Genomic DNA, 24,696 nt, shown 5'->3' on the forward strand with positions numbered 1-24,696 from the left:
ATGATGATGATGATGATGATGATGATGATGATGATGATGATGATGATGATGATGATGATTTAAGGCCACTCTCCAAATTGCATTTACAGCAAAGTTCTTGTGGCTCAGTTTCCTTTTATTCATAGAGCATTCACTGTTCCAACAGGCAAAGTGCCCTTGTGAGATAAAGCTCTGGTTAAGATTCATTGCACTGCTCAGTCATTTGAAATTGTATGGCTTATATATCTAGTTTCCGGTTTTTCTGTTGTAATATTAATATGCTACATATGATTTAATTTAGATTTTTCCATAACCTTTTCACAAATCATTCTTCCGCAATGTTCTGTATTTCTAAGTTCAGTTCTTAATGTATCATCTGGATAATTCCTTTCTTTCAAAATGGTTGCAATCCAACATCCACTCAGCATAGTGTAAATATCTGCATGTGAAGATCCTTTTCACCGGCATGATGCAAACCCAAATAGAACAGCAACACTGTGAAACACGTATCAATGACTGGTGCCATTGTGTGATGTGCAACTGCAACGTGAGACTGCGATGCACAATGTGCAACATTACTGAATGCACAACTCTGCTTCTACTGCTGTCAGCAGAGTACATCTATTGTGCTCTGGCAAATAATGTAGCCCACATGGGTAGTGCAACTTACATATATGCATCTCAGTAACAAAACACTAACCATTAAATTTCTTTCTCTTGGAGCAATCATATCTACAGGTAACTGGAAATCTCCATAAGGCAGACTGGTTTAAATGTATCTAAAGTAGTTTTCCCCAAAGTGGTGCCTCTCTGGATGTTCTTGATATCTTCCTCCCTGATCGGTCACCACTGACCAGCTTATTTGGGAATTTGTAGACCAAAACATCTGAAAGCTTATAAAAGCTAGCCTAAGGTGATAATCTTCTGTTTGAAATAAGGTGTTGTACTCTGCATGTTTTCCATACAAAGTTAATGTGAAAGGAAGCCATTATTTTGCCAATGAAAATGGTAATATCTACCAACATAAACATTTCAAATTAATATATTAGAAGTGCAGCCAGTCTCATATATAGTTTTAACAATCTTGTCTTCCAACACTAAAATTTCAACAAACACTGGTACATCGTTGTAATAATATTTATATCTTTATATGTGCCCAAATGCTTCACTATACACAAACTACCACTCTAAAGAAAATTTTAAAAATTAAACACATCAAAATTGTTTAAGAAGAAATATGACCTAAATCCAGTCAGCCTGCCCCCACTGAATCCCATCTATTCAGTGTGTTGTTGTGTTCTTGCTAATTTTTTTAAAAAATTGTGATGACTGCGTTATTGTGTTGTGTCCTCATGTAATTTCCAATTTGTGGAGCCCCTAAGGCAAACTATCACAAGGATTTCCAAGTATGACTTGCCCATGTATGTGATATGTTATGAGCGAGTATTGATAGAGATTGTATTTTTGCATTGTTTTATATTTTATAACAATTTTGTAATGGTTTTTTAGTCTGTAAATCCGCTTCAATCCAATGGGAGAGGCAGGGAAACATAAATAAAAGTTATTATTATTATTATTATTATTCAGTGAGTTTCCATGGTCAAGCAGGGGATGAACCCTGGTCTCTGAAATGGATTGTAATGACAGCATCCACTCTTACTCAAAATTATTTATACAGGTAAATTTTAATTGTTTCATATGCTTCTTATTGTCTCCATATTTCAGAAAGTCTCACTGTGTTGCTCTTCATACATTGGTATTATTTGTTTAAGTTTGAGTCCCACATCGTGACAAAAAGTACAGTCATCTCTGCTCCTTATTAGTGAGACTTTAATAGTCCCAGTTTTTCAAAATATTTATCATATAGTTAAATTATTGTTATACTGCCTTTCTAGGTTGTTTTAATTCTTTAGCCCTCCATGTTTACATATCTGATCATGGATTATATTTTTTCATCTTATTACTATAAACTTACAAAGTTTGATGTGTAGTTAGTGCTTTAATGCTCTATAGCTCACCGGAGCTATTCTCCCACTTTACTGTTACTTTACCCACATGCTAGATCAGCCATGGGTTTGTTTGCAGTCTGCCTTCAAGCTGTTTCTGATTTATGGTGACCCTAAGGCAAATTTGGGGGGGGGGGGGGGGCAAGATTTATTCAGAGGGCATTTTCCTGTGTCTCCCCCTGAGACTGAGAGAACATGACTCGCCCAAAATCACCCAGTGGGTTTCTATGGCTGATCTGAACCCTGAATCCAGGATTCTAGTTCAACTCTCAAACTGCTATACCATGCTGACTCTCATGCCCTGGGGTAACCCAGCTTTTATTTATTTTTCTTTGGGATCTTTCACACTATACAGTTATGGCACTATAATTCCACTATAAATGCCATGAATACATCCTATGCCCTCGGGCTTTATAGTTTGATGAGGCATTAGAGGAACTCTGCCTGGGAATTCTAAATACCCCTCTGGAAGCTAAAGTACTAAGATTATATAAGATGGAATCATGGGAGTTAAAGTGGAATCATAGTGCTATAATTGTTTAGCATGAAAGTCTCCCAGGTAAAAAACAACACAAAAACAATGAATAGCCATTCTATTCTGTTTCCAAAATTGGCTTTCCTCTTGCTACTGCTCTACATAGGTTCTGCCCATAGAATCACAGAACCACAGAATCACAGACACTTAGAGTTGGAAGGGTCTGCAAGGGCACAGTAGACCAACCCACCTCCACCCTTCCATGAAGCAATACACAACTACAGCACTCTTGAAAGATGCCCATCTAAACTCTGTTTAAAGAGCTTCAAAAAAGAAGAGTCCACCACTCTCCAAGGCAGTCTATTCCACTGTTGAGACAAATAAGCAAAATTGGGAGGAAGTATCTCATTTGTGTGTTTGTGAATACAAAATTGTGTGAGAATATATACCCGTATTACATGTGTAACATTTGTTGTTGTGGTTAACTGCCCTCGAGGTAAAGTCAAATTTATGGTGACCCCATGATTGAGAGACCTCTAAGTTACCCTACCAGCAACAACCCTTCTCAGGTTTTGTAGACTCAGGGCTTGTAGACTCAAGGCAGCCATAGCCTCCTTGATTGAGTCCATCCCTCTGCAATGGGCTCTTCCTCTTTTCCTTCTGTTTTATCAAGCATTATTGTTTTTAAGGGAGTCATCGTCGTTTCTCATGATATGTCCAAAGTACAACAGTTTAGTCATCCTGGCTTCTAGGAGAGCTCAGGTTTGATTTGCTCCAGAACTCATTTATTTCTCTTTTTATCAGTCTGTGTTATCTGCAAAACTCTTCTTCAGCATCACATCTCAAATGAGTTTATTTTTTTCTTATCAGCTTTCTTCACTGGCCAGTTTTCACAACTAAACTGACCAACTGACCAGTTTAAAAGCATCATGTGACACCATACACCTTCATGTTTGCAACCCCAACCACAGGTCAGCGCAGCAATCTGCTGTGTCAGATCTGTTTTAGTCCAAGTTTTTACAGGAATGGTCCATGGTGCTTTATATCTTTGGAGAATAGGAATCAGAACCTTGGGCAGTTCCTTTAAAAATGGAGCTGAAATTTGGAGTGGATTCATTGACCCTTCTCTGACATGAAAGCCATCAGCCCCCCCCCCCCCCCCCTATATGCCCCTTTCCAAAAAAGAAAAAAAGAAAGAAAGAAAGAAAGAGGGAGGGAGGGAGGGAGGGAGGGAGGGAGACTAAAGTCAGCTGTTACACTATATTTTTGGCAGTTAAAAGGAAGCTTCATATTCAGGAGCAATGCATTTGACATAGAGAGAAAGAGTAGTAAAGGCCATTGCTTCGGTAGCCTACTTGTCAGCTTCTGTGTTAGAGCAGAGGAGCCTTTGGCCCTCACATAATCCCTTTACAGTAAACATGTATCCAGTAAACATGCTACTGGATGTCCAAAACAATATCTTAGAAGAAGAATCCAAAAGTAGGTGAATTTTAATCTGATCCAGAAAGTGAAAAAATATAGATGTACAGGTGGGTCTCATAGAAGATAAGAAGAAATTCATTCATCCCTTCTTTTAGGAGATAAACACATTCTAAGGTTTATCTATAACAATAAAGTATTGAAACTTCTGGACAAAATTATAGGTATTGAGACAGGATTTTGACACTCTGATACTTTTCCAGTTAGAAAACATTTAAAAATTGTAATGGTATTTCTAGAAAACAATCTAGTTCAGAATTTTTTCATTTCTGTTCGTACAACTAGCTGAAATCCTAATGTTGAGGAAGTTGAATGAAATACATTGATATTGTTGTGTGCCCTCAAGTCATTTCTGACTTATGGTGACAGTAAAGTGAATCTTTCTTGGTGTTTTCCTGGGAGAATTGGTTCAGAGGCAGTTTGGCCTTGCCTTCCTCTGAGCCCAAGGCTTTCATGGTTGAGTGTGGATCTGAAGAACACTGGTCTACCAGTGTCCTATTCCAACAGTCAAACCAGTATACCACATAAATACATTTATGCCATGCTGCCTGAAAATACAGCAAAATAAATAAATAAATAAATAAATATCTTTATCTCAAAGCATGATTTTTAGCTGAACACTTCTTCATATACCCATAAGCACTGGTATCTCTCCATATGTTCAACATGTTAAAAAAACCCACTGGAGGGGAGACGCCAGAGGACACCTGGGGGTTGGGCATGGAGGACCCTGGGGCTTTAAAACCTGCCTTCCCTCCTTGCCAAATACCCCCCACTGGAGAGGAGACACCAGAGGACACCTGGGGGGTTGGGCATGGAGGACTCTGAGACTTTAAAACATGCCTTCCCTCCTTGCCAATACCCCCCACTGGAGGGGAGACACCGGAGGACACCTGGGTGTTGGGCATGGAGGACTCTGAGGCTTTAAAACCTGCCTTCCCTCCTTGCCAATACCCCCCCACTGGAGGGGAGATGCTGGAGGACATTTGGGCAGCATTTTTCTGGAGGGCTATAGACTGGATTTGCCTCCCTCCTCAGTAACATCAGGACTAGGGAGACTCAGAGGGAGAGTGGCCTGTTCTAGTCCTAGTATGCTATTTGTAATTGGTTGTTATTTTTGCTGCCATTGGAGAGCTGGTGATTGTTTTATTGATTGTTATGTTATGTTATGCTTTGACTATCCTGCTATGTTATGTATTTGAAAGAGTTTTTTGTATAATTATTCAAACTGTTATTGTGCTTCATTATTCTGTAATGCTGAGGGTTATGATTGGGAGGAGGTGGCAGTAAGGGTTGTTTTTTGAATGAGAATACCCACACTAAATAACAAAATATTTTTTCCATATACTACATTGAGGGGGAGGCACAACATCTGCATGCAGATGTAAAGGGGGGTCCCAAGGGCAAAATGTTTGAGTACCACTGATCTATGCAGAATCAAACAATGCCGTTAGCTGCAGGTTTCTGGAAACAGAGGTCCAAGAAAATAATTTTTCCAAGCTCTGAGGAAAACAATGCTGGCATTTACAACACTGTTATTGAACTAAACCGTACTCCATCAGCTATGTTCATCAGTCACATTTGTTGCAAGCAGCATTTGAGATCAGAAGACGTCAGCAATTGTATCAGCTATTGAATGCACGCTGAGGGCCATTGTGGTATTTGGCATTGGTGACAACACTTGCAGCCCAGAAACCTTATGGTTTGGAGGTTGTTTACAAATAGGAGGGCAATATTGTCTTCTGAAACCACACCATAGTGATTATCTTTTAGTGCCAAGGCCTAAAAACCTTAAAGAAGAGCCTAACATTTAGAAAGTTTAATTTGCTAACCATATTCTTTCAAACTGAATGGGTCTGAAAGCATTAAACACTTTAGCAACTAAGGGTGCAATACTAAGCAAATGTATTACAAGTAAAATTCAATTTTCTAAATATATGCAACTGCAAGAGTGTTTTTTAAATGTCAAAAACATTACTGCAGAAAAAAATAGAGCATCCACTTTCTTACTCAAATGTATTTAATAAACAAAGAGAAACAGCAGCAAAAAGCACTGACACAGGGCAAACTGTACAAAACATCTGGATTTGCAGACAAAACCTGAGTGTGAGCAGTTCACAGACCAGCTGCAGAGGTCCAAGAAGCCATCCCCTCTGCTCATTTCACTCAGACGTTTATCACACTGAGGTTATTGGAGCTAAGATCAAGGGTGACTGCGGGTCGAATGATGCGAATTGACGTTATAACGTGACTGTTTTATCACACCTGGTTGCCCTTCCGTTACCCTTCCGAACTGAAGGGGAATCGAATCCAAGGCAAGTCACGTGATGTGGATTCATGCAAAGCATAGTGAGTGCAAATTGTATTACCACATGCGGATTCAATGATTCAAATTGGGACCCTTGCACATGCTCAGTGGGGCTCTGGATGCATCCTGAACCTTTGCACTTCCAGGGTGAGGAAGGGAGCCTGGTTCCACTTTCACGGGAATGACAGCTTCCCATTTCTTCCTCCCTTCTATTTTCCCATCCCTGGCAGCCAAATTCAAAGGGGTCCTCCGTGTCAGAGCCCCCTTCCATTTCAGCCACATTGACATTTATGCTCTTGTCCTCATATTATTCTCCTCATCTATTTCATCTACATCTCTCCTTTCCTTTGTAACAGTTGCTTTCTCTAAGGTTGCATCCACACTGGGGAGATAATCTGGTTTAACTCCACTTTAACTGTCCTGGCTCAGTGCTATGGAATTCTGGGAACTGTAGTGTCCTAAGACATTGAGCCTTCTCTGCCAGAGAGCTCTGGTGCATCAGCAAACTAATAACTTAAATTATTATTATTATTATTATTATTATTATTAATTTCCCCAGTGCAGATGCAGAGGCTAGGATTCACATGAAACTGGAAAGGGATGGGAGGTAGATTTCAATCCAGATGACAGATCTGAAGGGAAAGAAACAGGAGGCAGGAGAGAAAGATAGTACTCCCAGAATTCCATAGCCTCAAGCCAAGGACCCCACAACAAACTCCAACTTCCATAATAGTTGTCCTGGCATTTTGTATAACAGGAGTTCGCGTTAATACAATTCCACTTCAATGACAGGATAATGACAGGATCAGCGCTTTGTGTATGAAAGGCTTTCATGCAGTTGCAGTCATGCACAGGATAAGGATGAGAGAGCGATCCCAACCCTATCCCACCCCTGTATGATAATCTCCACTGGCATATTTACAAAGAAGATTAGCTTGCTATAATGGAATAATTGACCACTTGGAAATAGGACCTGCAACTGGTCCCCAGAGACTAGCCAATGATTTAAAGAAAACCACAAGAGATGCAAATCACTCAAGCAGAATTCCTTTCCTGCCATTTGCTCCTCTTTCCAATTATTGTCTGCCACAGGGGAAATTGTCTGCTTTAACTTATAGGGGAAAGATTTTGATTGAGTAAAGAAAAAAAAGCAATGAAAAGGTAGAGATAGCAACTATGCAGAATATGGCACATAGTTGAATGATTAATCATTTTATTTCACATGTGAATATACGGATATTTATTTATGTCACACATATTTATTTATTTATTTATTTATTTATTTATTTTATTTATAGACCGCTATTCCGCTTTGATCATAGCGGTGTACAAGTAAAAAATTTTCATCAAAATATTTTTAAAATAAATAATTGATATTAATTTTAAAAGAAGAATGTTGTCTTCCAGGCGAGGCCTGTTGTTGCTGGCCTGCCTCTCTCCCCCTCAAGATGGTGGTTGGAGGAGGGCTCTTTGTCTTCATATACATATATACATGCTTATAATATAAATTATAACAGAACCTCTAAAACAATATTAGGAATGTCATTGTATTTTATACAATGTGTTAAACACCTTAATAAAAAAAAAGAACATCTAAAACAATATTGAGCAGGTCATTCCAGATTTTTGGAGCGGCAACAAAGAACATCCTCTGGGAAGTCATCTTCAGTCTAGTTCTCTCTAACTGCAGTAGGTTCTTCCCAGAGGACCTGAGAGTGCAGGAAGGATTGTATGGGAGGAGGCATTCCCCTCCTGTCAATCTTTCCATAATTTGCATATGTGTCCCTGTTATTAATAATCTAGCTTAATATTTCAAGACAACATTGTGTTGTCCCATTGTAGTAAATCATCCCACAAATTAAGTGATAGCCAAACCCAGGAACTCAGGCATTGTTGGACAGCCTCTCCTAGAAACCTCAATCAGTATAGCCTATAATCAAAGACTGTGGGGTGACAGTGAGACCCATGAATGGGAACTACTGCTATAAATACATGTCTGCTTTGATCAACATACAACTTGCATGAAACATCAATATGGTAGTGCATGATGTCAATTTGAAAATACTAGTGCCAGGATTTTCCATTTCCAATTTCTATATATGGTTCAATAAGCTGGGCACCTAAGAAAGCTAACAAGAAAGAATCAGCTCATTTGAAATGTGGCACTGGAAGGTAATTCTAAGGATACCACAGACTGCCAAAATGACCAATACATGTATCCTAGAGCAAATTAAACCTGAATTCTCTAGAAGCCAAAATGACCAAACAGGATATTGTACTTTGGACATATAATGAGGTGACTCACTAGAAAAGATATGGTAAATTGGTAGGCAGTAGGAAAAGTGGAAGACTACATTAAAGGGGGCAGAGTCATTGAGGAAGCCACGGCCCATTGGCATCACCAGAAGGGTGTGGAGGGTGTGGACTACATTAGGTGACACCCCAGAAGAGGAGTGATGCCCAGTGAGGCCCTCCTCCCAGATGGTGTGGTGTATGAATGAATGAATGAAATTTTATTTCAAGACCGCTATTCCTTGCAGATCACAGCGGTTTACAAAAACACCATCAAAACCAATACATAGCCCAACAATACAAAAACCCACCCATACCATTTAAAAACAATACAAGGGAGGGCTTTTGTTCTTCAGGCAGGCAGTTGGGCCAGCCTGCCTCTCTCTCCCTGCCTGACCCGTCTTCTTCATTCTCATGGTTCTCTCAGAAGAGGAAGCCAAGGCAGCAGAAGAGGAAGAGGGGTGACAACACCACTCCTGGCTTTACTTCCATGCAGCTTCCTCGTGAGGAGGGAGCCAGGTGGAGGCGAAGAAGGCATCTTAGCTTTGTCTCTTTGAGTCTCCTCATGAGAAAGCTGTGTGGAGGCAAAGGAGGGGTGAGCCTGGCCTTCCTGGCTTTGCCTTCACACCATTTCCTGATGAATAGAGAGCTATGGCGAGGTGAAGGAGAGGCAGGTCACCACAGCCCTGGGTGGGTGACCAAGCAAGTGAATGCAGGAGACTGTCACAAATACCACGCTCCAGCAGCTGGGTGATACCAAGACTCAGGATGCCACTGCCACAGCCCTAAGTTTGAAGTATCTGAACAGGGCTCTTGATGACAGGGTATCTTGGTGGTCTCTACTTCACGCAATTGTCATAAATTGATGGCAATTTACAACAAAGTGCTTGGTACAGGAGCATCAAAGTTTCCTAGGAATAAAAGAAACCAAGAGGTGTTCCTTTTTCCTTCTTGTTTGCTTATGTGCTTAAGAAAGCACATGCACACCTCTAAAAATAATGCCCAACTTCAACATGATGCCAGCAAAAGTTTACCAACAGATACAAAAAATACACAGCATTCCAGTACTACTTGACTTAGCATTGGGCTCAAAATACATAATAGTATTCATTTTTCCACCTAAGAAGGCTAGGATATGAATTGAAGAGTTCTGCTGGATCAGTCAGAAGGCCTATCTAGTCCAACATGCTGCTCCCACAATGGTCAACCAGATGTCCATGGGAAGCCTGCCTGAAGGACATGAAATTAATAGCAGCCTTAGGCTTGTGCTGCTCAGCTGCACAGTTGGCCCTCTGTATCCAATGGATTTTTAAATCCATGGATTCAACCACCCACAGCTTGAAAATATTCAAACATAATATTCATTTCATAAGCAAACCTTGATTCTGCCATTTGATATTTAGGGACACCATTTCACTATGCCACTGTATTTAATGGGACTTGAGCATCCACAGATTTTGGTATCCATAGTGGATCCTGGAACCAAACCTCTGTGGATATCAAGGGTCCGCTGTATCTCCAATACTGGCGTATATTATATCCATCACAAATAGCCATTGATAGCTTTATCCTTCAGAAAGTTATCTAATTCCTTTCACAGTAATCATTCAAATTAACACTGATAACTGCATGCTGTGGTAGCAAATTCCAAAGTTTAACTATATGGAGTGATGATGGATGGTTTCCGTGTGTGACATGTGTGATAAGTCATCTCCAGGTTTTAGTGTGAACTTTAAAGGAGGTGTCCAAGATGCTGAAATTCTATCTGCAAAATACATTTAGTGCTTTGAACAACTCCCTTAAAAGTCTGGACTGAAATCTCAGTCAGATTCATTATTTCACCAATGTAGCAGCTACCACCTGCTCTAAGATTTGTATGAAGATTTATTTTCCCTGTTCAGTCCTGAATCTTCCCAACTACCGTCTTAAAACAGTCTTAACCCATTCATAATTTTATATACCTCTAACAGTTGTCTGTCTTGGAACGACAAAGCTTGTAAACTGGAAATTTGCATACCTATACTGCCATCTCCATCCCAAAAACAGTTTAGTTTGGCAGTGCATCCAGAATGCTGTCACTTTTAAAGTGCAAAAATTATTATCTATGAAAGGTGATTTCTCTGCTTGGAACAATCCAAAAGAGGATCATGCCCGCTGGGAATTGCAAGTAAGCAACTTCTAGGTAATAGCTGCCAGCAACTCTTAAGCCAGAAGACTCAGTCCATTCTCTTTTGTGCAATTTAGAGGTGACTCAAACAATACATCTCAACATAAGAAGAAGTCACATTATCATATAACGAAATAGTTCAATTGGGGTAGTACTAATAGTACAGTGGGCTCTTATTATGTGCTGGGGTTTGGTTCCAGGATCCCCCGTGGATAACAAAATCTGTGGATACTCAAGTCCCATTAAATACAATGGCATAATAAAATGGTGTCCCTTGCATAAAATCGAAAACCAAGGCTTGCTAATTGGAATTTATACTTTTTTGGAATATTCTCAAGCCATGGATGCTTGAATCTGTGGATTAAAAAAATCAATGGATAAGGAGGGCTAACTGTATAATTAAGGAGGGAGCAACAGAGGAAGTATAGTTCAAACTACAGAGAGGAAAATCATTGGAGGAGTTATTTTGCTAAGTAGCCTCCTGTTATTTTACAAACTCCATGTGTTGATATGTTAGTGTTTTTGTTTTGCAATGTCATGGACATTTTATGGAAAATTTTGTTTTAGATGTTTTAGCTGTATTAGATGTTTTTGTAATAAGGTAAGGAGGAGGGGGTAAGAGAATGAAATGTTGGAAGTGTGTTGGTGGACTGAACAACAGTTGATATACTAAAACATTTAAGAGAAGAGACTTGTGGTGTGGTGATGCAAGTGAATGGGTGAGGATTATACTGTTTTATCCTGTTGGAATTTGCTTTGATTCCTTTGGGAAAAAGCAGAATATAATTATTATTATTATTATTATTAGAGTGGGCAAATGAGTGAGTCAATCAAGTTTAGGAAGTAATGAGTGGTCTTTAAGAGTCTGTTAGCTAGGAGAAGAATGTGAGAAAGAATTAAATATTTATTTTACATTTATTACATTAAAATCTGTTTTGTTATGTTAAACTTCTGCTATTGAAATATTGTTTTTGTATCATATGCTTTTGGCTTCCTGGTATGCTAGATATATAAATATTGGGTTCAGACGCAGTTTCTGTGGTGGCAGCAGAGAAGAGAGTTTGTGTCCATTGGGGATAAAGTTGCATAATATCTGCTCAGGACCCTTGAGAATATCTAATAGGTTCCTACAGTTGGCGGCCACACCAGTGAGACAGGAGGATGTCCTTACATTGGTGGCAGGAATAGGGAGTAAGGGAAAGTCTTCACTATTGGTGGTAGCAGTGAGATTTGTGAAAGTCTTCACAGATGGCTGCCTAAAGATCTGTCAAGTGAATTCATAGACTCTCTCTCTCTCTCTCTCTCTCTCTCTCTCTCTCTCTCTCTCTGTGTTAGCTAGTAAAGTCAGAGGATTTTTTTAACAATACAATTGGAATTTGCTTCATTTCAAATCATCCTGTCTCGTGAGAATCAGAACACATAATTGACTTCTCCATATTAAAGTTTCTAACACTTGCATATGAGGGCTTCCACATCTGTGGGGTGCTGATTCTTCCCTGGTTTGAATTTTAAATTAGCTATCCAAGGTGCTGAATCTTATCAACAAAACAGATTTAGCACCATGGACATCTCTTTAAAGCTGCTACTAAAATCTGGAGCAGATGTCACTTCTCTACTGCTATGGAAGCCATCAGTAGGATTTGTGTTAATGGTCTCCTGAGTGACATATGCTTTATTCTTCACTGTACAGATATACTGGCATTGGAATCCTAATTATGTTTAACTCAAAAACATACTGGCCCGGTACATACGGGCTCTTTGCAGCACACCCATGACGTACTAGGGTTGCTCGGGGGTGGGCCGTGCACACCCACCTCAACCCTAGCATGTCATGGGCGCGCCACAGCTGCGCAGCACCATTCAACAGGGCTGCACTGCTGGCACGTCATCACGCCATCATTGATGCTTTGGCGTGGCGCGAGTGCACCACAAAAAAGGAGCCACTTCTGCACGCTCCTTTCTTGCTGAGCAGTGGCGCCGCACAATTTGGTTACTACGGCGCTACTGCAGAGCAAGGAGAGGCGCCTCTTTTTGGTGCTCTGTACCGCACCACTGTTAATCAAAAATAAGTCCTATTGGTATCAATCAAACTTACCTCTATTGATGACCAGACAAAGACATCTGGCTGCCTTAGGCAGAGTAGCACCCACCCAAGCAATGCATGTGTAATCCAATATCAGTCATGTTATTTTGACACACAAGCTGGAAAATTCTACAGATGCCTTTCTCCCTTCCTTCAGGAGAATAAATAAAATAAATAACAACATGCCTTACTTTCATGACACCAAATCTCCTGCCTGAGGTGGCTACTTCACTTTGCCTAAAAGGGCTGGCCTTTTTAAGAGTTCTGCCTTAAAGTAACGGAAAATTTTCTAAAGAAAATGAGAATGCAATATGCTATTTATATTTTGGACCTTTACACATTATACAAATATAGCACTATGATTCCACTTTAACAACCATGGTTCCATTCTATGGAATCCCAGGATTTGTAATTTAGTTAAGAGTATTTGGAATTCTCAGCTAGGGAAACTCACTAAATTATAAATCTCAGGATTCCATGGGCCATATATATTTTTGTGGTACGTATAGATTTCTTATGTCAATAGGGCCAATGATGCAGTGGTGCCAGGTCTCTCATTGTTGGAAGCCCAAGACTTTTGATGAGCAGGGTCTATGGCTTCATCTGACATCCCCTCAGACTTGCAACCATCCATCCACTTCCCTGTTCTTCTTCAGTTTAACTGTGCTTCCAAAGTAACTGGAGGGAAAACAAATCTCTCTAGCAATTATGTATTGTTATGAGCTATTCCTGCTGCAATCCAAAATACTTGGCACTCACTTTACAAAAAAACCTGTTCCTGATAGAGATGAAAATTGCTGGAGATCATTTTAAATCAGTGCAGCCATTCATGCATTTCAGCTCTCTGTGGGAATTTGATATAAAGCCTGTCCTAATGTGAGTCTGCGGTTCAAATTTTACCACCGGATGGGACCCCAAGAAAGGTAATAAAAATAATAGTAATTTTTAATGAATTCCAGTTATATGGGTGTTTTTTTTTTCAAATGAAGAATTGTTCTCCCCCTCCCTCCTCTCTTTTGCAGTGACTTCATCAGACCAAGGGACTGTTTTTTTCTCAGTGCCTGAAGAAGGCTTCACTCCCCTGTCTTTCTGCAGTTGCTTTCTATGCAGTCTTCAAATAAGCTGCAAAGGAATTAACACGGCACCATGCTGTGAGACAAAGAAGTACCCGACATGCTGCCAGAGCTCAAAATCTACAGTTCTCCTTCTGAAGTTATCTGTCAATTAAAAGCACCAATATTCATAAATATTTAAACAATGCTATTAAAGTAACACTCATCGATTTCTGCTTTTGCTTTCATATTTAATGCAGAGTGATCTCTCAATGAAATCTGCTAAAGGCCTGGTGTCAGCAGTTGGCACAGCTGGGCATCTGCTGAACCCATACACAGGTCTAGCTGCCATTGTCAAGAAATTCCATCATTGTTGTTTGGCTTATATTTGCATTCTTCCTCGGACATGTACACAAAGCTACAATGGGGTTAATTTTATAAGGCAGTTGTTGTCTCTTTGTGCTTCACTTACACACTTTTTCATTCTGGGCCAGAGTTTAGCAAAGTTACTTTTTTGACTAACAACTCCTAGACTTCCCAGCCAGGCATGCTGTTCAGAAATCAGCAGCAATCTGTCTGTAGGACCCAAAGCCCTCTTCCTGATTTTTATTTATTTTTCAGTATCACTGGCCACTGGTGTTGATGGCCACTATTTCTTATTCTGGGGGAAACACCAGCAGTGACACTGACAAAAAGAGGAGCAGGAGCTATAATCCTGAAAATTATACTGTTGACTTCTAAGGGCCTTGTGATCAGCAGATCACCTTAAATATAAGGAGCCACACTCAAGTGGTACCCAAGAACTCCAAAAAAGTTCTGATTTGTATACTGTATGTTAGGTGATATTGATATCCATCATGTTGGGTGTATGAGTAGATGTTCACCCTATCAGCTCTTTGGCAAGCTCAATCATACGATCTTGCCAAACATTTATGGGCTGCTATGTACACATTCATCGTAATGAATATTTCTTTCTTCTTCTTTATGTATATGTCAGTATGCTTTACAGAGCTGCATTTTGCGACATCAGTTAGGGCTGATATGAGGGAAAAATCAGCCTTCTGGACCCTTGACCTTAGGTGGATGAGAAATCATAAGCAGGAAACAACACTCCATGCATGGTTTCAAGCAGAAGGAGTCACATTTTATTCTGATCATAAAATTGCCAATAAACATTGATCAACTCTTTCTTTTCTCCAAATGACTGATTGGTGTTATCACCTGGTACAGTCATGCAACATTTTACTTGGGTGATTATTTCAGTGAAAGTTCTACTACGCTATGGCTTGAGCCCAAGTTGTCTTATGAACCATATCTTCTGATATGAGCCAGTCTAAACTCTAAGATCACTGGAACAGGCACTTCTTTCTGTCCCACTTCCCTCTCAGACATATTTGGTGGGGACAAGGGGAAGGCCTTCTTGGTGGCTACTCTGAGAGTTTGGAACTCCTTCCCTAGGGAGGTTAGGATAGGCCCTTTGTTGCTATGTTTCCTCTGACAAGTGAAACCCTTTCTGTTCCCACAAGCTTTTAGAAATTGATGATCAAGGCTTTTAATAGCATGCTGCACTGTTGGTTTTTATCTTCTTTCTTGTAATGATTTTTTAAAAAAAATTCTATACACTGCTTAATTGTATTTCCAGATTGTATACCCTTACCCCCTCTGCAACACACTGGCATTTTTATATGTCTTTTCATCTGCATTGGGTTTAATATTTTGTAAGCTACCTTGATTCCCAGTAGTGGGGAAAAGGTGAGGTACGAATGAATAAAATAGCAGCTGCAACAGTAACATTCTCTGGACTTGTACACCTATCAATATTTTAAACTTCCTCCCTTTTCTTTTCTTTTCATACTAATAAAATTCCTGCCATACTTCTTGATAAGGTATTCTTGATTTCCCCTCATCAACACTTGTTCTTCATCCCTTGTCACCCTTTTAGATAACAAACCTATAGGCAGGGTTTTCATTTTTACTGAACTTATGCAAGATGCTCCAGGAGCCTTTTGAAGTTGAAGAGAAAGATTAAAATGCTTCAAGTAAGCAAAGAAGCAACAAACATACCGAGGGGACAGAGGGAGCAATGCAACAACACAATCTGGTTCCCTGTGGCATATCTGTAACTATATCATACAGTTTGATATCATTTTCTTTGTCATGTCTCTGTCATACAAGATCCTGGAATTTGTACTGAAGTTCTTAGAATTCTCTGCTAGAGAAACTCACTTGCCTGAGTTGTTTCTGGATATAATCTGAAGGCTTGGTTACAGTCTCAGGGAGAAGAGGCAGAGCCTGCTTCCTTAACCAGGTTGTCAACACATCTGTTTTGTTCCATGGAAGCAAAATGATTTGTTTTGGATTTCATTTCCTGGTCATGCTAGAATGTGGCAGAAGTAACTTAGGAACTGGATGGAATTAATACAAACCATCTATTCCTTGCTTATATGTGTGTTGCCAATATTACATTTGCACCCCTTCTGATGCAGCAACAAAAGAATTTGCCAGAGTAATTATGGTCTTCTGTCACTCATCAAGGGATTAAATTATAAATAATTTATTTTCTTTGTTTTGGCACATTCTTGGACCTTTAGCTAGCATGGCCTGTCCTCATAACCTTGTACAATCATTCCCTGTTCATAATAACTATTTAACCAAGACCACAATACTTTCTATGAAGGTAGTTTTCTGGGGATGTGGAAGGCTGCAGGGGAGAGGGAAAGGAAATAATGTTTCATTTCAGCAAAGGGCAGGTGCTAGCATGAAGATGGATTTATGCCAAAGGTTGCAATGGCAATGGATGCCAACAAATTTGACTCAGCAGGTGCTGCATCTGAACAGAAGTGTGAACTAGGACTCAGGGAAGATCCTGATTACCTACAAGCATTTGGTAATGTCATTTTGGATGGAATGTACTGAGATTCCTCTGGAATTCAATAACACAGCATAAAGTTCAGTCATACAACACAGTTGTATCAGTGCTATGAACAAATCATAAATCAGGCATCAAGAAACAAATCTCATGCATTTTAAAACGACCATTTGTTATGCAGCACCCAAACATTAAACACTGGTACTAAGCAGCACTTTTGCAATGCACATTATACATAAAGCACAAGAACGCCACTGTGTCAGCATCCTAATAATGATAACAAAAATGTTATAAAAAGTGTTTCCATGCTATGCCTAGAAAACAAACCAGCAAAGTCCAAGAATAAGAGATATTCCTACCTATGCCCAAGGCAGAAAACTCCAAAGGTCCTGATAGCTGCAACCTAGATCTATATCTAAACCTTAGACCATAGGTCTGAAGTTACTCCTGAGGCATGCAAACTGGCTCACTTGCTCAGTTATTTGAAACAAATTGCTCTGCAATAATTTTTCTGCAGTGCTTCTCCTCTTTGTGTATGTATGTGTGTACACAAAGGGGTGGGATTTATGACTCTCCTGGCTCGTAATATTGAGAAACTGGATGTTTGCAATGCTATTCGCACTGAAATACTCAGGAACAGAAAGTGAAGAATGTCTTAATTAGCCAGTACAGTTTGATTGGGAATGTATGGCAGTGGGCCTCCAGATGCTATTGGACTCCACTCCCATTATCCCTAGACAGCACAGCTGACTGGTGGTGGTGGTGGGGGGGGGGGTTATGGAACTCATAGTGCAACATCATCTGGACTGTCATATGTTTTCCACACCAGAATAAATTATATTTGGACTATAAATCCCAGAATCCCTAACCATCACATTTTGAAGAAAAATTATAGCTCTGTCTCACTCCGCTTTCACCAGACTCAAATGTGTTACTATTACCATTGTAGTGCAAGTCCTTTAATCACTTATTAAAAAGGACATTACTCCTGTTATGCATTCGTAATTAGTTCTTACAAGTTTGTGCAAGTCTGTCCAGTGGATCTACTGCCACAAATCACTGTGAAAGACTTATAAATTTTAAATAATGATTTACAATCTATTTATTCATTAAAAAAAGAATAGTAATGGTAATGTTGGGCATAGGATTTATGGCTTTGCTAATAAAAGCAGACATGTCTACTATTCTCAGAAATATAACATTATTCTATAAACTGTATTACTCACACCACAGGCTGAATAATTAATTCATTCAAGATTTTCTTATTCATAGTGTAATCTCCACACCAGTTAGTTCTGAAAGCTCAGGGTCAATTCTGTTTTGTCCCATTGACATCAAGGGTTTAACCATTCAGTCTGAGGCATGTCTACTCAAAAGTAAGTCCCATTAAATCCATTTAATCCTAATCCCAGGCATATGTGTATCGGATTTGTCTGACTCTATAGAAGAGGTCTGAGGGGTAGTTCCAGCCCCCCCATCCCTCTCTGTACAATATGTTTGTTTGCAATATTTGTTTATTTAACCCCTTAGTTTAAATTACTGTAACTTTGTCAGATGCAAGTATTCAGGAAGGGAAAGAAATTAAAACAGGTGAAAAGACAGTTGCCAGCCCTGTTGGAAGGATAAACAGGGAGTATCAAGAAAGAGTGAAAGGTTATGGCACTGATGTTGTGCTTATGGACACTTTCTTTTCCTAAGATGTGATCAGCATTCTCAGATGCTGGCAGACCTGATCACCTGTCAGTCAGTTTATCGCACAGCATGACCCTGGATTGCTCCCTAGGCTACTATTTATGTTGATGGTAAAGCTAAGAAGCATGCCTCTGTAAGTTTTAAAAAGCAAGTCGCTTTACACTGGAGTCACATGGGCTCATCTACAGGGCACCAAATTTGTGGGTCTTCAGCTTGTAAAAATGTTTGAAACAAACCCTTGGATCTTAATTTTGTAGACCTTCCAATGTTTACAATACATAATGGATATATCAATACATAATGGATATATCAATACATAATGGAAATATCAAAACCGTGCAGCTTCTAGATGACGTTCATATACTGGAAAAGCATAGTATGAGCTCATACTAATGAAAGTGCAGCATAGCTTACATTATTTCCTTTTTAAAGGCAAAATGAAGGGAGCTGTAAGGATTTCATAACTAGGAGATGGTCATATTCCACCACATTAATGAGGATAACATTTATTTACGTCCATTCCACCAATGGCAGAACATCAAACACATATATGATTTAATGAAAAACAGACAATAAAACACAACACCATAACATGCCAACATACCCCAATACTATGCTGACATACTAAAACATTGTTGTTTATTACCCTAAATACTGTTTATTACCCAACATATTGTTTATTTACCGTAAATATTTATCACACAGCAACCTGGCCATTCAAAATTAAAGTTTTATGGACTCAGAACAAAGTTAATGTAGAGCAAGCATACTCCCCATTAGGGAAGTGTGTACCTTCTCCTTCTCCCTAGAGTTGCAAAACACTGCATCTCATGGATTTTAAACATGATCAGAACGATAGAAGTGTGGCCGGGTGATGTTTTCCCTTTCCCTTTTTCTTCTAAAGCAGTACAGCTTAGAACACAATGGAGAGTTCCCCTAAATGCGTCTGAACTGTTCTCATTTCAAGTGTTGACGTCTCAAGGACCACGGTGGGGAAAAAATGCTGGTGCGCAAGTGAACCAGAGTGATGTAGCGGCATGAGCATTGGACTGCGACTCCAGAGACCAGGATTTGAAGCCCAGCTCAGCTATGGAAGGTGACCTTGGGCAAGTTACACTCTCTCAGCCTCCAAGGAAAGCCACGGCAAAGAACTGCACCAACCTTGCCTAGAAAAACTCCATGGCTGGTGTGGGTAACGCAAAAAATGATTTGAAAGCACCCGACAACAACAAAACATCTATGTTCTGTCTTCTTGAAGCCCACACAGGTGGCTTCTCCATCCCTATCTATTTTAGGGGACAGGTCTATATCTGTGTGTGTGTGTGTGTGTGATGGAGATCTTCCCAGGGGCAACACCTTTCCCAAACCTACCCTAGTCTCATTTCTACAGGGATTTCTATACATTGCTATGTAGCATGGCACTCACCACCAGCACCAGGTTCCTTCTATGCCTCCCTTTTCTTCAAGGACAAAGGGGATTTGGAAGGGATGGCTGGGTACCATCGCAGGAGAGCAACTTGCCTTTAGTTCTTTCAGCCCCTGTCCCTCCTCTGAGAGGAGCAATGAGACTGGAAATGAAGGTCATGTTAAGGCTTTAGCAGGGATCCAGGGAGGGAGGGGGAAAGGCAAAGGGGGGGAGAGAGAAAGCACTGCAGCAAAGAAGGCACACTTACCATTAACAACAAAAAGCTCTGAAGGAATAGGTCTGAAGAAGAAGAAGAAGAAGAGAAGAAGAAAAACCTGCTCCAGGAGGGTTCCCTTTTGGAAAGCTTCTCCTCCTCCTCCTCCTCCTCCTCCTTGCAAAAGAAGCAGCTCTGGCAAAGGGGGGTCCAAAGGGAAGGCAAAAAGGCGATGCTTGCTTGGTAGCTCCCTCAGGCAACAAGGCACAACCACAACCACAACAGGCGAGCCTTTTCGCAGCCTACCCAACCTGTAAGCAATAGCTTGCTGCTGCTGCTGGCAATAGAGAGAAAAAAGAAAAACAAAAAACCAGGGCTGGAAAGAAGTGGGACTCCTGTAGCACTGCAGCTCTGGAAAACAGAGGGTTGTGGTTTTTCCTCACACACACACACAACACACGCAGGCGCACACACTCTGGAGCTAAGCAGTCTGGCTGCTGCTTCTCCTTCTCCTCCCTCAACCCCAGCCTGCTTTCCTACTGGGCTGGCAATTGCGTCCCTCTATGGCTGCATCCGCACTGCAGAATTAACCCGCTTTGATCCCGCTTTAACTGCCCCAGCTCCGTGCTATGGAAGCCTGGGAATGGGCGAAGCTGCAGCAACAGCAGGGCTGTACTACCTTGCATTAATCTTGTATTTTGCATATTTATAGTGTTTTAACTTGGAATGTTTTAGGTTTGTAAGCCGCCTTGACTCCCTGTACTGGGAGAAAGGCGAGGTATAAATAAACATAATAATAATAACCACCTCAGCAGTCACACACCCCCCCCCCCCCCAAAAAAGGGACAGGATAAAACAGACTAAGGTTGCATCCACACTGCAGAAATAACCAGGTCTGAGACCGCTTTAACTGCCCTGGCTCAGTGCTAGGGAACCCCGGGGGTTGTAGTTTATTGCGACACTGGGGCTCTTTCTGACAGAATACGCTAAATATGACACTAAACTACAGTTGTTATTGTTATATTTATTTATATCCTTCTCCCAAGGCTGGGACTCAGGGCAGCTTACAACATTAAATGAGTTCCCAGAATTCCCTTGCATTGAACCATGGTGGTTAAACTGGGTTAATTCTGTAGTGTGTTTTGGACCTCTGGTGGCATCCACACTGCAGAAATAATCCGGTTTGACCCCACCACTTCAACCACCACAGTTCCATGCTAGGGAATTCTGGGAATAGTCGTTTGTTGTGGCACAACAAGGCACTATTCGCAGAATTCCATAGCATGGAGCCAGTGGCAGTTAAAGGCTGCATCCACACTGGAGAAATAACCCGGTTTGGCATCGCTTTAACTGCCCTGGCTCAAGGCTATGGAATTCTGGGAGTCGGAGTTTGTTGTGAACCCAGAGTGGAGCATCCACTTTCCCAATTAGCCCTTGCCAACACACCAATCAGGCCTAGTGTTGCCTCCATGTGGTGCCTCCATGACCGAACAACCCTGGGCCTTGGCAAACCTAAGTGTGAGGGCGCCACACTCTCCATGCCTCCCTTCTTCTTCCTCAACAAGAGCACCCCTAAGACAGTCTGTTTCTTTGGACTCTGTCAGCCTTTTTTAGTCCCTCACTAGGCCTGATTGGTGTGTTGGCAAGGGGCTATTTGGGAAAGTGGATGCTCCGCTCTGGGCTCACAACAAACTCCAACTCAAGAGTCATGAGCTGCCCCCTCAGGACTCAAAGGAACGGCCAAAGACACCGACACAACAGACCCTACAATAAGTCCTCATGTTGTGTGGCTCAGATCCGCTCCTTCAAACAGGGTGGCTCAGTGTCCTCACCGCAAAGAAAGACGGGGCATTGTCAAATGTAGGGCATTCGAGAAAAATGGAGGCCATGACCAGATAACAACTAAAATAGCAATAGCAGATTCATTTATATACTACTTCATACCACACTGAGCAGTCCCTAAGCAGTTTACAGCTGTAAAGTAACAAACTGGATACTCATTTTAGCAACCTCGGAAGGATGCTAGGCTGAGTCGACCCTGAGCCCCTGGCTGGGATTGAACTCACAACCTTGTGGTTTGTGAGTGAGTGGCCACAGTACTGGCGTTTAATCACTGCGCCACACAGCTAAACGCACTCATATAATGATAAATGCATGCTTCTTAGCAGAGGTACCCAAACTTTGGTCCTCCCAATGTTTTGGTCGTCCACTCCCAGGATTCCTGACTGTCAGTCAAACAGTCTGACTGTCGGTCAAACAAATGAAGCTGCTATTGCTACTGGGGCATTTGGGAACTGAAGTCCAAAACACCAGGAGGCTCAAAGGCTGGGATCACTGCATCTCAAAACGGAGGACATTTTTGAAATTCTTCCTGGACAGATGGTTGAAAGCCTGGAAGAGGAGATGTCTGGCCACTCTGGTTCCTTCAACACCAGTCATATCCAAGGCACTACAGCATGACAGTTTGACATCTGGTATCAGCTAAAATGTTGATCTTTTTTGCCCTCCTCTCCATAGTTTTTGTAGTCTTAGGCAGTTCCACCTCTTATTCATACTTGTTTTTAAGCTATGAAGGAGCAAAGGATATGGCACACCACACCAGAAAACAAAGGATTGGGACTCAACTGTGAACTAACCACAGGGAAAATAAATACAAGTTGTCCCTCCATGGCGTTATGAAGGAGCCAACTTTTCTGCAATGGACATAAGTTGTACAACCAGACTCTCCCCACAAACTCTGTCTTGATGTTACAAACTCTCAACACTAGCAAAATGCAGACAAAAAAAATCAGTTTCACAGTTTGCTATCAGCCTATTTCCTGGCCTCAAACTGCAAAGTGAATGCAAAAGTATCCAACAAGGTGACTGATGCAAGTTAACTCTTTCACACTGCTGGATAGCTGTCAGCACCTGGCCATTATGCCAGCAAGGACTCTAAAACCCATCTGCCTGGGAACAGAGGTCCAGTTCACTACAGCTTTACTGGGAGTTATAGTCCAAGTAGTGGTAGAGCCAGTGTAGTGCAGTGGTTTGAATGTTAAACTAGGAGTTTAGGACTTTCCAATAAAAGATATGAATCTGAAACTCCAGATATAGTATCTGTATATATAAGTACATAAACTTCATTTATTTGTGTGTGTATTTTAAAATATACATGTGCCGATAGAGCAAAAGTAAAAGATTCAGCAAGCATAGATTGTTGTGTGTGTATATGTGGCTTCAGGTTGCCTGTCAATTTATGGTGACCCCACAAATTTCATGGGGTTTCCTTAGTTACCTGTTTGAAACAGCTAAATCTCTCCCCAAACTCAAGTATGGCAAAGGAAACGGGGCCTACATTTCTGTAAGGTTTTGGTTATTTTTATTTCTGTGGTAGAGTGCTGCCCTCTACTATGAGGTAACCATGTTCTCAGTTTTCCCCATTAGTTCTAAAAATATCCTGTTTTCATTCTTCAGTAATCAAGGTATCTGTACACGTGGACCACATTCCACTTATCTGGGTGGTGCAGAAATATTGCAGCATTTACAGGTACAGTACATTTTGTAAAATTCTCTTTTAATGAATGGTTTTACATTCAGACATAATATCAGTTCAGGTTCTTTTGAGTCTCATGCATTTTCACATACATACTAGAGAGGTGATAAAAGCAGCTGAAACTCATTATTACCTTAAGCTTTAGTAAATTTGGCCAGTATTCTGTATCAGCTACTTACCTATCAGCTTTCTCTCTTGGTCTGTCTGCCCCAAACATCATTCACCTACATTCCAATGGATTTCTCCTCATGCAACAAATGCCCAGTAAAGTAGTTTGGATAAGGAAATTCCAGTCATGGCAATAGTCTCACAATTGTGACCGAGTAGCAATCTTGAATACAAAACAGTTACAGATGAGTAAATCTAGGTAAGTGTTCTGTATTCAGGAAGACTACTTAGTATACTTAGCTAAGTAGCTGATAAGACAATACTGGCCTTTGTTTTGGCATTAGCCCAAGAAAACTTATGTCCAAATAAACATGTTAATTTATAAATATATAGATATAGGGAAGGCAAAAGCAGCCTGAGTGTGCTCCTGGACTCAACTCTGAGCTGGGATAACCAAGTTTCAACAGTGGCCAGGAGTGCATTTGCACAGCTAAAATTAGTGCACCAGTTGCACCTGTTCCTTGAGACATCAGATATGGCTACAGTGATTACAGTGCCTTGATTACATCCTGTTTGGACAACTGTAACACACTCTACATGGGGCTGCCTTTGGAAACTGTCCAGAAATTTCAGCGGGTTCAAAATGCTGCAACGAGAATGATGACCGAGGCCAGTTACAGGGAACATGCAACTCCCTTGTTAAAACAGCTTCACTGGCTACAGGTTCATTTCCGGGAACAATCCAAAGTGCTGGTCATGACATATGAAGCCCTACACAGCTTAGGTCCAGACTATTTGAGAGACCATATCGCACCATAAAAACCCACTAGAGCCCTAAGATCTTCAGGAGAAGGATTTCTCTCAGTCCTGCCAAGATCTCAGGCTTGCTTGATGAGGACATGAGAGAGAGCCTTCTTGGTGGCTGCTCCCACCACGAGGAACTAGGCTGGCCTCCTCCCTACTGGCCTTTCGCCAGCAAGTAAAAACGTATTTATGCAGGCAGGCATTTGGTATATAAAGCATAGCAGGGTG

At 40.9% G+C, this 24,696-nt stretch overlaps 1 protein-coding gene across 7 annotated transcripts in view; it reads right to left on the reverse strand.

The window, feature by feature from the left end:
- Positions 1-20,508, reverse strand: part of ANO4 (anoctamin 4) — a 171,121-nt gene extending 150,613 nt beyond the window's left edge. For 5 of the 7 annotated variants that reach the window (XM_042469371.1, XM_042469370.1, XM_042469369.1 and 2 more), the window contains exon 1: positions 20,076-20,508. The gene's annotated coding sequence lies outside the window, so the exon portion shown is untranslated. Of the gene's footprint in view, positions 1-12,756; positions 12,759-19,824; positions 19,905-20,075 lie in introns of those variants that run through there. The other 2 variants (XM_042469365.1, XM_042469372.1) reach the window with 2 other exon arrangements.
- Between the last annotated feature and the right edge of the window lie 4,188 nt (positions 20,509-24,696).

Source organism: Sceloporus undulatus, chromosome 5 (assembly GCF_019175285.1).
Source record: "Sceloporus undulatus isolate JIND9_A2432 ecotype Alabama chromosome 5, SceUnd_v1.1, whole genome shotgun sequence".
Taxonomy (NCBI): Eukaryota; Metazoa; Chordata; class Lepidosauria; order Squamata; family Phrynosomatidae; genus Sceloporus; species Sceloporus undulatus.